Raw genomic sequence first — 11,769 nt, forward strand, 5'->3', positions numbered from 1 at the left:
AGGACTGAGAGTCAGTCCAACCCCCTGCCTGAAGCAGGATCATCCTTATCCAAACCATCCTATACTATCTACTACAGAGGAATGGAAAAGCACCATAAATATCTGTCCTAAAACCCCTTATTACCTGGACAGATATGATAAAAGGAGAACACCACCAATAAATGAAAATGTTTGACATGAATGTTTGACATTCATATAGACATGAATGTGTCTATATGAGCCAAAGAATGAAAGAAATGGATGAATCATCTATCAAGGATGTAATAGTAGGTATGTTATAGGATCTGGGCAAAAATAGCACTCACTGAACAATTAATGTTGAGATGTGCAATAATTTTATTCACTTTGGCACATACAGAAGTGACAATTTTCACCCAATATGGCCACAGAAAGCAGTTTATAGCTGTGACCAAACACAAGTGCACGGCTGCAAACATTAAAAAATGGCCAGTCAGGTGAAAATCTGAACCCTCATTGCACGAGGGGTCAGATGAAGACATTTCAAAACACAGCATCTTCTGTAACTTGTGTCTGCCTGCCTCCCAGACTCAAGCTGTTTTCAGAATGTCAGGGCAGAGGAGCAGAGAGAGTTTGCTCCATGGTTTTTTCAGCCTCCACTGGAGGTTGGGGCTCCAATTCACCTGCTGTACCCTCCAGTGCCAGCTGGGGAACCCCTAAAATGAGCTCCCTCTGCTCCCTTTCCCCCCTCCCATTCGGAAAACTTTGAAGCCTTGCATGGAGGAGGAACTGTTGCTAGGGGAAACCAGCTGCAGGTTCCCAGCCACCAGCTAGATTCTCCTCCCCACTGGAACTAACAGTGAACTTCTGTTTGATCTGGGGGATTGTTGTAACTCAGAATGCTTCCTGCAAAGGGGGTGGGGGTGGGGAGGGGTGGACTGCATTTCTATCTGCACCCTATATTGCTGATGGAGGTAACTAGGATATTTTAAGGAAACAGAAAACTTAGCTTACAAGTCTAAACAGTCCCAAGTAGTGTTTAGGTACCCACCAGAACAGATGCCCTACTTGTGTCAATTTAAAACCTGAACCAGAAGGTACATACTTTAACACTGTAATTGGGAGCAAGCAGGAGGGAAGTGGGCAAATTTTGGCCAAATCTCTCTAGAGAAGCAGAGGCAAGAAAGATGCTTTAGAGAGAATTCTGTTTTCCTTATCCGGATGAAGTTATTTGTTTAATGTTAGAAGAAGAAACAGTCTTGATTATTCTTTACCAACAAGAACTAATATCATAACAATGACACAGGGAGAAGCAATTCCCACCTTCTTAATATAGACTAAATCAAACTATTTGAGGGTTTAGGGTACAGGCAAATTGTCTTTTGAAGCAATTCTAATCCTACTATAGTACTAAGCTCTTCAAATTTGACATGCTTCACCATTATACAGATCCTCCCAGCAGAAGTGCTCCAAAATGGCCCTAAGGGCCTGCTGTAGTGGGGTTCTGCAGCTAGCAATACATTGGCTTAAATACTCTATTTTCCCCTCATAGGCTACTCCTTTCTTTCGCCCCTGTAAATCTGGGGAGAGGAGGAGGATTTAATGGAGGGAAAGAAGCATGTGACTAATGAGAAGGGGTGGCTCAGGTACTTGTTTGCGACTTTCTCAGTGGCAATAGGCAAGGGGATGGATGTGGCTATGTTCCCACTCCTAGCCCCAATCAGTGGGAAGCAGCCTTGCAAAGAATAATCCCCCCAGATCTCAACATCTGTTATCTGTGGTTTTACCGTATGACTCTGTTATATCTTGCTCATTTGACTGCACAACCAATAACCCAGGGAAGGCACAGTTGGGAGTCCCCACAGCAAAGGTGATGTTAAATGTCAAAACAGAGGTTCTGTCAGGTGCTGTCACTTAACAGAGCCATTGGAAATTTGCGACATTCTCAAGAAGGCTAATCATGCCAGTGGTATCTATGTGGAGTGAACCTGGAAACTATCACCAGCCTGGAACACTAAAACTTGCCAGAATGTGGGGCGGCCATCTGTGCTGTCTGCTAGCAAGTGGGTTCCAGTTGTGGGGGAAAAAGAGCATTGTCAAAGGCCATTGGTGGGACTATGCTTGTTGGTAGTGGCAGGGGGGGGGGCGCCGGGGGTTGGGAGGCATCAGCAGAATTTACAGGGGTACATGATTAGAGAATGAGGGGACAGTTGACCATGGATGTTGTTGGGTCAGTCTGATGTGAGGTTGAGGCCAAAGCTATTGACTGTGCCATAAGGACTCTGAAAACAGACAAAGACACTCCCCAAAGTCCCCCTGACCCTGGCCCACACTTTCTTCCTCCTGTGTCTGATTCTTTACAGTGACAAGAGCAGGGAATGGAGGACTTCCTTGTTCTTACTTGACCCTGAAGTCAGCAATGGAGTGGGGATCTACTGAGTTATCAGAATCCATGACAGCCTATCTAGTAGGTACAAGTCAACCTCCAAGTGCTCAAGACCCAACTGATGTCATAGGCCTTCAGCACTTTGGTTTTGACACTGAGGCCACCGTGTGTACATATGTACCCTTACTTGTCAAAGCATTTTAAATGTTATGTATTTCCATGTCCTTATATTAAAGTTGCAATTCCTCTCTATCTAGAGTTGTTAGTTAGCAGAATTTAGCCTTGAAAACAGGTCATATTTTGTTCCTAATTAGCTACTTCCTGAGAGCAGTAGGTATAGATAACATTATTCAATAAGCCTGATGTCTCAAAAAGTGATTAAGACTGCAATTATGCTATACAACAAAAGCATTTTATGAAATACAATCAGTTAAATTTTATCAATAATGAGGCTTCCACCTTCATTAAGTACTTAATGCTATCACAAACACAGGTGTATGTGGTTTCTCCACTCATTTCTCCTTTCAATAACAATATTACATTTCTCATTATATAAGGCAGCAAGGGAAAGGAGGAAATCAGTCACCATCTTTCCATCCAATTAAAATGATGAGAAAGGACACTTCATTTATCTCAATTAATGCTCATCTGAATCAAGATACTGACTTCTGAAGGTAATACCAAGGTTTTCAAATATCCAGGTGAAATAATTTCCTTTTTTTGTTTCAAATACTCTGGCCATACACAATACTCTGACTATCAAAAGGATGACTTAATAACAATAATAAAAATTATTGTTATGACAATAACTACATTTCTTTCTTGACATACAGGGGACACAACTAAGCTGATATTAGAAAGAAAATGAGAAAAGGATTATGCAACTAAAGAAAAAGGGTTTGGACAGTAGCATAGCTGGGGAGAGGCAGGGAGGCAGGAAGGCACCAATTCCAGGCACCAGCTTGGAGGAGACACCAGAATACTGCTCCCCACCCCTGGAGCAGCCCCACCCCCTCTAGCCATAGAAGCCAAGCTAAAAAAGCCTTGTATCCCAGAGCTGTAAGAGCAATTTCATAGGCACGCAACTAGCCAGTGAAATGTAGAGAAATGAATGCCAAATAGGGAAACTTGTTCTCTAGCAACACTATTTCCACAATGGCAGAAGCAAAGAACAGGTTACTTCACAGATCACATGATTACCTTACAAGCTGTACACTGAACAGAGATCGAAGGACATAGCTCAGTGAATCATAGCTAGACTCTGATCTCAAGTGTTTCAATACAAAAACAGATACCAAATATACAGCTGTGTCCTTCCCAGTCCCCTCTCAAATTGTGTTGGGTTAAGTTCTTAGTCAGAACCAGACAATGCGGTTCCTGCTGTCTCAGCCAAACAGGTCTTAGTCAGGCATGTGAAACTTATAATGATAATAGAGTGTGGCGCTCTATTCCCCTAGAGTGGCATACAGCTAAATGGCTCTAAGTCTGTTAACAGTCTTAAAGCTATATGGAACTGGTTCTTGAACTCAGGCAGTACAGGCTCGTGACAAGGTCAACGAGGGAAAAAAGATTTGGAGTATTCCTACTTATGCAAACTCAGGTCTTTTCTTTTTATCAATGACTACTATTAACCTCTGAGTTCAAAGTCAACAGCCTGAAATAAAGACGCTACAACTGAACTGGGTGTTCACAATAATCTATGGCAGGTGACATCAGTGAGAGGGAGCAGACAGATCAGCAATGACACACACCTAAAGAAAGAATCATCTCCCATGAGGAAAATAAGATGCTGTGACAGGTATTGTCTTCCATCAGTTTCCTATTGTGTGTCTGTCTTGTGAATCACTGAAAGTGAAGCCCAGCATAACATCCATTGAAACTAACTATACACAAAGTGGTATTAAGGAAATGGCAAGCAAACTAAAAAAGCAGATTAAAACATTTTAATATTTTTCTTTTAGTAACTGGAAGTGTTACTTGTAAAAAAAATAGTAGGTATAAAAATTTCAGATTGAGGTGTGGTTCACAAGACCTTTAAAAAGCAAAATAAAGGGAACAGCATCTCTGCTTCATAGTATGTGAAAGCAGATTAGCTCTCTTAAAGATAATCAGCAAAATAAGGAATGAACAGCTTGAAATCTTTTCTGCTGCTTGGTAACCAGAAAATAGTGCCTTTTTAAGTATGAGCCCTTAATACAATAAATGTTTTCAATTTCTTTGGCTGTCAGATTCCAGATTTTCTATACAGAATCAGAGTAGAAAGCAGTATGAAAAGCAACAGCCCATGCAACAATGCAAACAAATCTAAAGAAAATAGGGAAGGAGGAGTCAACATATACCCCAAAACAATTTTTGAGTGAAAGGACAAAAGTCAGAAACACAACTTCCAGAAATGTAAACAGTGCACAAAAGGGAAATTGATGTTTTCCATTATAAACTCTCTCATGTACTATAAATGAGAGTACTTAAAATTCAAAGCAGTTTGGACTAAACCCCATCCAATGTACTTGTCAGTTATATTTCTTGGGTATGTAATTTACTTGACAGGCACAGTTTAAATGTTTTTTAAATAAATCGCTATACCAAAAAGAAACGCTGTCTGGTAATACAGCTTTAAGTTTTATTAGGCTTTTAAATGCAACCAATTTGTTAGGGTGAAATCTTTAGATGTGACCCCTAAAACCTGCCTGTGAAAGGTGCCATTTGGATTGACTTTTTCCTCATTGAGCCATCCAGAGATTTTGCATTATTCATATGCAAACATTCCTGTAATATATTGTCCTATGGGGTGACTACTGTGCTGGTATTCCAGCTAAGGGTTCTATAGCTAAATACTACCCCACAGAAGAATAGATTCTGTGAAAAATATCACTGAATAATATTTCATGCCAAACAGTGAAGAAAACAATTATTTTTCCAAATTTAAATCTTTCTTCTCTTTGTGTCAGGTGGTCCTCACTTCTTCCTTGGAATAATGTTATTATACAATCCATATATTTGATGATATTCCTAAATATTGAGTATATGACATACATATTCATCTAGACACAGCTGATATGTGTGAGAGACTACTGTGCAGTAGTCTCTCAGACATCAGTGATGCCTATGCAAACACTGATATTGTTTGGAGGAGTTGCTTACCTTCTTCAGATATTAAGGAGTAAATTCTGCAAAAATAACCCTGCCTGGACTTTAAAAAATGGTCTGAGGTACACATCCAACCCAACCTTGGATTTTAAACATAACCTTCTATTTCATGTTAAAATTTAGAAACACAATAATTTTATCTAAATAACTAATCAAAATTGAGTGAAAGCTAAGACCTGTCATTTTCCAAGGGCTGCCTTGAGTCTAAAAAGTTTGATAACCACTGTATTAGACAGATGTTGCAGATATCCCAGCTAAGCTTTGGATACCTGCTGGCACACAAAAGATAATAGTTGAGTTAATGCTAAAAAAGTCCTGTAGCTTTTACCTCTAATCAGATAGGATAATGTTCACAAACCATACCTTTAAAAATATAAGCAATGCAAAGTACCGACCACTTATTCATATTTAATGAATATGTAGTTCTATTGATTTTCATTCCAATGTAGTGTGGGAATCTGACGTTCTCCATCTATGTTGGCTGTCTATCAGGCCATGGTGCAGGTTTATTGTACTACTGCAAGTTTGTGTGGTGTAGGGCAGGGTTTCTTCTGTGAATAAAAATAGGGATGGAATTGGCTAGTGCTCTACTTAGCAGAAGATTTTATGCTGACATTCATTTTTGGAATGACAAATGAGCTACTACTTAGAACACTGTGACCACTTTTATTTAAGAGGGTTTAATGTAAACACATGCAGAGGCATGTGTGCAGGTACATGCATTTATAAATAAGTAAATGAAAAAATCAAATGTACTCTTTTCAGTGGTCTACATAAATCAAAAAGGTTACCTCTTCTTCTGATTACAAACTAAACAGAGAGACTCACTGATAAATGACATTTTGGACACATGCACTTTAACTTATCATTTATAGATGGCCATACCTGAAGATCTCTGAGACATTTAATAAAATTAAATAAATTTACACAAAGTAACAATGCTGTTATTGACTACCAGAGTAGGAAAAAAGCCTGAACCCCACCCCATCTCCCTGTGACATGAAACCCCCAAATACCCAAGCAAATCCTATAGTCTTGAAACCAGCCAATAAGGTACCAAGGCACTTAGGCATATGCAGATGAATTGAAAATTCCAAAACTAAAACTTCAGGAAAAAAGATCTCTTTTCTTCTTAGGATACCTCCAAACTAAATGCATGCATTATTCCAAAATAGATTACCAATTCTAAGCAAATCTGGAACATTACAGCTTCAAATGAAATGGTTACTATACTTTCACCTTTAAAAGATCACCCCCTTCCACTGCCCCACCACCCTATAGATCTGTCTGAAGAACAGAACATATCTACCTTTTCAATAAACTGAAGTAAGGATGCAGAGATGGGGGAGCAAGCAGCCCTGTGCTTCCTGCTCCCCGCATCTCCAAGTTTGTCCCAGCACATGTTATTTTCACATGCTTTTTTTCTGGGGTTTATTTGTGCTACCAGAAAATCCTGCGCTGCAAATTAGCAGTGCCAAGCATGGTTTGACATGCAATGAATGCAGTTTGTGACACTGCAAAGCCCACATGCCTGCACATCTGAACACACCCTAAGCATGCAAGCCAGAAAAAAAAGCAGAAGCAAATCCAAATTATGACAGTCTGCCTGAAAATCCAAACTGTGGCAGTCTGCCTGCAAACACCACTGTACACAACGGGTGAGGAGACAGCAGCTTGACACAATGCAAAAGAATATGCTGACAGTTATACTGACCAAACAGAGTAAGGCATACATGGCCAAAGCCTGCAAAAGAAACACACGCACAGATGATATACATTTAATCTACAGCAACTAGACCTTTCAGCAGTTAAATTGCCTTACAATACCATGAAAGAGAGCCAGAGATAGATTTCTATTGGCTTCCATGAGATTTGGATCAGGCCCACAATTAAACATGCACAGAACTCCTTTAAGGGAATAGTAAAAAAAAACAACCATTGGTTTCTTAAGTCATCTGGTTCCTTCTCTATATAAATTAGGGATGGCTGGATAATAATGACATACCTTTGACTAACCTGTTTCTATCAATCAATGCATACATCATTTGCAGGTACGTAATTTTCAGCATTCAGCCAGCTCTACTACAAATATTAATCTGCAGCGTGATCATACATCAGAAAGGCAAGAAAATATTCAAATGATTTTTCATCCATTCTTTAAAATGGTTTCTTAAAGTACTTTAGTGTCCATTGAGAAATGAAGTCTTCAAAACATCTCTTGGCATTCGTTTCCATGTCTCATAATTTGCTTTATATACAGTCCTTGAAGGACAGACACATTCAAAGCCTAGTTTTTTAAACAAATAACTACTAGCTATGGATCATAATTTTGTCATCAATCTTCAGGCAGAACTCCCCATTGAAATCAGTTACAGTTCAATATTTTAAAAAGTGTGTGCTTATTGGTATTTGTGTATGATGTCTGTGTGCACACATATACACACATGCATGTGTGTGGCTGTAAAGAAAAATGAATGCAATCCTAGGGTGTAGAAGGCAGTATATATTCAGAGAGACTGTAATAATAAGATCCTATTTAGAAAACTAAATGTAGTTTTGGTCAACATAAAACTGGAGCAAGTTCAAAGAAGGACCACTAGAATAATTTAAGTGGGCCTTCTTTATTCTGACAGCTGATGAAAGGAGCTGGGCTTGTTTAGCTTAATAAAACAGGAAAGAGAAAGGGAACATGTTGTGTGTGTGTGTATGGTATATATAGCATATACACACATTTAAACAAAATGCACAACACTACTGTAATGTATGCATATATATGTTATACACTTACGCACAAACATATGTATATAGTATACACACACAGTACAGATATAGTTCATCCTTTTTTAATGGAAACATCTCAGTTTTAGATTATTAGCAGAGTCTGGAGTTTTCCTTGGGGAAAATTACTAGAGCTGATTAGAGAAGGGTTAAGTGGACTGTTATTTCATGGTATTCACAAAGTACCTATAATCTCAGAGGAACCCAAAGCATTTAAATTAACCAGGCATACAACTCAGCCAATATAGATATCACAGACCTGGGTATCCTTATAAGACTGAAGGTAGACATACTTAAATGATTTGCTGAAACAAAACTAAAGTCCTGCAAAGTTTTTACAATGACAACACCTATGTTTAAGATAGTGTGGGTGCCTGTGTTTCAAATAATTTTTCTTTTCCAGTAAAACCAGGTTCCCTCTACGACAGGGGCATATATTATAACTAGAGACTATTTTACTTTTTGCTCTGGGGTATTAACCTCAGTGACAGATTTCTCAGGGAACTGAATATTTTTGCCTAGAAAGTATGACAAGTTACTGTATTTCCTAAAATTGTGATCCATTAACACTGTGTGATGAAATATTTTTAAATGAATTTGTAGGTATGTTATACATATTTCCCTTTGCAGGGAAATGTATTGGTACTTAACAGAACAAGATGGGGCTCTTACAAAGTGCTCCAAACCTCCCGAGGTAAGTTTTAAAAATTCCTGAATAATATGCCTCTGTTTCCTGCTCATCTCCTCCCTTCTCTGCTTTACACGATTTGTGTTTAATCAAGGAGAGACAGTTAAATACATAGATTAGAAGGGTGCTGTCTTACAGTTCATCAAACCAATCAAGTTGTACTGGAAGAACATGTACCTATGATTGATAATAAGCAAGATTTTAACAAGCAAGGGGAATGAATAATTCATTCTTGATGTGGTCTTTGGACTGGAGTCCCTTGGTTCTTCTCAAATTCACTACTTTAGAAGAATTACTCTGAAGAGATTTCACATGACACAATGATTCCTTTGTACTTGTCAGGGAGTCAAGGTGGCCTCTCATCAACAATATGGCTTCAGGTTGATTTTCCTTCTCGTCAGAGTCCATTTCGCTCTCCTGAATACTGATGAGCACAGATCTCTGCTTTGTTCCTTTCCATGACTTTCAGTCTTTCATTTTAAAGGAGTCAAATTTTGAACAAAAACTGGAAATGGATTGTAGCAGGGGTATGTAGTACTGTTAGGGGAAATGCCTATTTTCCCTAAAACATTCTGAACAAGCTAAATTTCCTTATTATTCTGGGGAGCGGTGACTACAGAGCATGGTATGGACAGTATCACATTTCATCAACCAGCCTCTAGACATTAACATACATTGCTATGAGAAAGATCCCTTTTTTAAATGAAAAAAGCAGGAGGAGGGCACCTACTGAGCATATTGCACATACAGAAACTGTACTCTGTTAGGGACTGCATATCCAATTTTAACAGATTTTGGATGTATGTATTTTAACAGTCTATATCTCATCAGATATTTTCCTCCTACAGCTCTCCATGTCTCATGCCATACATGAATAACACCACTCTATTAGCAGCTTCAATATTTTGTTTTATATCTTTGCCTTGTTCACTATACACTATTCCAACCCTGCACCGAAGTCAGAAATATTAGTTTTCCTCATTGGCCTTTTTATGGCACTCAACATTATAGTGATGGAACACTTCACAATCATTAATATTTACAAGACACCTGTCAGGCAAGACATTATCCCCACACTGGCAGGAAGCTGAAGCAGAGAGAAATTAGAGTCAAAAGCATCCACTAATTTTGGGTGCCCAGTTTGATATTCCTTGGACACATAATAAAACGTATGTTAGGTTCAAAACATAGCTCCCCTTGACTTCAGCTGCAACTTTTGAGTATGCTCTGCAGAAGTGCTGGGGACTCAACAGTACCCAGAAAGGAGATATGCACAATTACCAATAACCTGTGAATAGTGTGATTTCGAGTGACTTGCTCACCACATAGGAAATCTATAGCTATGGGAAAAATAGAATCCAATTCCCCCAAGTAATATTAATCTGTTTTAACAATAAGACTATCCTTTCTCTTCCTGCAATCTTTTTCTCATTCACTACAAAGCTTTCAACTCTTGCAGAAAAAGGATAAAATTCCTGCAACCAACCTCATTTACTACACAAACCCGATTCATCCCCAGATCAGTTCTGTCCTATGACCTGAAGGAGGGAGGGGAGAGGGAGGGAGAGAGTATATAATCATGTTTTGGAGACAGTGTCTTTCCTCTGTCCTTGATCTCTGATTTTCCCTCAACTCCACATCCCAATCTTCTGGAGCTAGCAGTTGCATTCCCAGTTACCTTTCGCCCCTCAACTCTCCCACTTACTATTTCAATATTCCTGCCCAAGTTACTTTCCCCTTGGCCTGGCTTTTCTTCCCTGACCTCTTGATTCTAACACTTTGATTTTTCAGACTGTGTGGGTGCTGACAAAAGCACAGGAAATACCAGGCTCCAAGATCTCAGTTCCAGGGCCCAGCCCCACCATGCCTGAAGGGGCTGGAAATAACCATAGTATCATAGTGCTTAGGATCGGAAGGGACCTAAACAGATCATCAGGTCTGACCCCCTGTCCTGGGCAGGAACCCCAGCCAAATATCTGCTCAGCCTACTCTTCAAGACCCCCAAGGTAGGAGAGAGTACCACCTCACTTGGGAGCCCATTCCAGAGCCTGGCAGCCCTAACGTTAAAGTAATGCCTCTTGATGTCCAGCCTGAACCTTCTCTCTAACAATTTGTGGCCGTTATTCCTAGTAACCCCTGGTGGTGCCCGGGGGAACAGAGCCTCCCCAAATTCTCACTGGTCCCTCCTGGTGAGGTTGTAAATGGCCACCAGATCCCCTCTCAGCCTTCTCTTGTGGAGGCTGAATAGGTTCAGGCCCTTCAGCCTCTCTTTGTAGGGCCTGGCCCACTGCTCCTTGACCATGCGAGTGGCCCTCTCTGGACCCTCTCAATGCTAGCCACATCCCGCTTGAAGTGCGGCGCCCAGAACTGGACACAGTACTCCAGCTGTGGCCTGACCAATGTCGCATAGAGGGGAAGGATCACCTCTCTGGACGTGCTTGTGATGCATCTGTAGATGCATCACAAGGTGCAGTTAGCCTTACTGACCACTTCCTCGGATTGGCAGCTCATGTTCATCCCGGAGTCAACAATGAGTCCAAGATCCCTTTCTGCCACCGTGTTGACAAGAAGGGTGTTCCCCAGCCTATAGGTGTGTTGCTGGATCCTTCTCCCTAGATGCAGCACCTTGCACTTGTCTGCATTGAATTCCATCCTATTCTCATCCACCCACCTCTGTAACCTGTTTAGATCTAGCTGGATTCTGTCCCTCCCCTCCAGCATGCCCACCTCACCCCACAACTTGGTGTTGTCAGTGAATTTGGACAGTGTGCATTCCACACCCACATCCAGATCGCTGATAAAGATGTTTCAA

This window comes from Alligator sinensis, unplaced genomic scaffold, assembly GCF_000455745.1.
Source record: "Alligator sinensis unplaced genomic scaffold, ASM45574v1 scaffold512_2, whole genome shotgun sequence".
In the NCBI taxonomy this organism is placed as follows: Eukaryota; Metazoa; Chordata; order Crocodylia; family Alligatoridae; genus Alligator; species Alligator sinensis.